This window comes from Myotis davidii, unplaced genomic scaffold (assembly GCF_000327345.1).
Source record: "Myotis davidii unplaced genomic scaffold, ASM32734v1 scaffold889, whole genome shotgun sequence".
Lineage (NCBI taxonomy): Eukaryota > Metazoa > Chordata > Mammalia > Chiroptera > Vespertilionidae > Myotis > Myotis davidii.
The window spans coordinates 642,468-644,269 of NW_006299519.1; the positions used below are offsets into that span (position 1 = coordinate 642,468).

Consider the following 1,802-nt stretch of genomic DNA (forward strand, 5'->3'; position numbering starts at 1 on the left):
AGACTGGACGTTTTCGGGATATCATTCCAGACGTCCTCCCTGATGAAGCTGGGGCCAGAGGAAAGCCAGTGCGGGTCCCAGGTGCCTGCCAGTGGCCTGGGGGAAGCCAGCCTGGTTCCCGGGTGCCTGCTGGTGGCCAGAGGAGGGAAGCCTGGATCCCGGTGCCGGAGGGAAGCCAGTGTCAGCAGTCTGGGGAAGGAAGGACTACTTTTGCATGAATTTTCGTGTATCGGGCCTCTAGTATGAAGTAACTGCCTTTTTCCTTTGGAGGTTGGAGTGTAGCACTGATTACCTGCCAGGAATACATATCAGAATCACCTAGGAAGCCTTTCCAGGAGCTGTTCATTCCATCTTCCTGCCCCGCCCCCTGCCTACTCCCATCCCAGCCACTCCCTTGATTCTAATATGACCCTTTAAGAGCACAGGTGGAATTTGGGAATGGCTGGCAGGGATATTTGCCATGGGTGGGCAAACTTTTTGACTCGAGGGCCACAGTGGGTTCTTAAGCTGGACCGGAGGGCTGGAACAAAAGTATGGATGGAGTGTCTGTGTGAACTAATATAAATTCAAAGTAAACATCATTACATAAAAGGGTACGGTCTTTTTTTTTTTTAGTTTTATTCATTTCAAACGGGCCGGAACCGCGGGCCGTAGTTTGCCCACAGCTGGGTTAGACAGTTGTTTTTTTCAGTGATACTCTACTCTGCTTGGTAACCATGGCTCCGTAAGCTGTGACTTCACTTTCTTGATCACATCATGTAAACCTCTGAAGTCTGAGCTACTGTAGATATTAAGTTCGGGGCAAAGATCTCTGGTGGCAATATGTCAGCATATATTAAAGAAGCTAATTAGTATTATTTTTAACCACATTTTCTTTTAGTTTTGCTTAAAGTAATGGTGAAACATTTGTATTTTCTCTGTTTTATACTCTGATGATTTATAGTATTAATTCAGAAAACAAAGTCCTTCTCTATAATGGATTAACCTATTATTCTCTTCACAGTAGTAAATTACTTTGTAGCTTAAGATCATAAATTAATTGACCTAGAAATAAAGGTGGACACACTGGTCAGTTTGTAGTTCCTCTTTTAATTCTACCTGTCCCGCACAGGACATTTGTTCCCTTTCAACTCCTCCTTCCTAGTTTAACTGCTCTTTAGAAAACTGAACAATTGTGATTCACCATTCTCAGTATAATTTGCAACAAAATTCTGATTTAAAGGTATTCTAAATATCCTTGGGGTAGAAGAGCTAGATGAAACATTCTGTATCTTTCAAAGGCCATTGGCCTACAAAACTTGTACTGCACATCATAACTTTCTTGCGCTCAAAAGGAGATTCATTACAGATCTCATTGATACATGAGAAGGAGCACAGCTAATGCTCAAATATGATTAAAATTAACGCTGGCCCATTTGATGTGTTCAAATAAATATGTTTAAAGATCTTTGTGTGTTTTTTAAAAATATTGCTAAGTTTAGTGCTTAATGATTTAAAAAGCAAGTCACCTACTGTCAGTTCTCAGCAATAAACTTTGTTTTCTTTGCCAGTGTTTATACCAAGGGAGGGGGGCAGAAATCTGGCCCACGGGCCCGTATAAAGCCTGAGAAATCATTTGGTTTGGCTCTGCCAAGGCAACTGCAGGTGGGACTCGAAATTCAGTAAATCTAGGCGCTTTTTTCATAGCAACATAAATTTATATTAAGTGAGTTAAAGTAAGCGAATGATGTTATAAATATCTAAATGGCTCTTGACAGAAAAAAGGTTCCCCACCCCTGACCTCTACCATCTACTAAGATTTC

At 41.6% G+C, this 1,802-nt stretch overlaps 1 protein-coding gene across 2 annotated transcripts in view; it reads left to right on the plus strand.

Annotated features, from left to right (window-relative positions):
* PIGA (phosphatidylinositol glycan anchor biosynthesis class A) overlaps nucleotides 1-1,802 on the plus strand; it is a 16,423-nt gene that overhangs the window by 11,730 nt on the left and 2,891 nt on the right. The gene's annotated exons all lie outside the window — the stretch shown is intronic.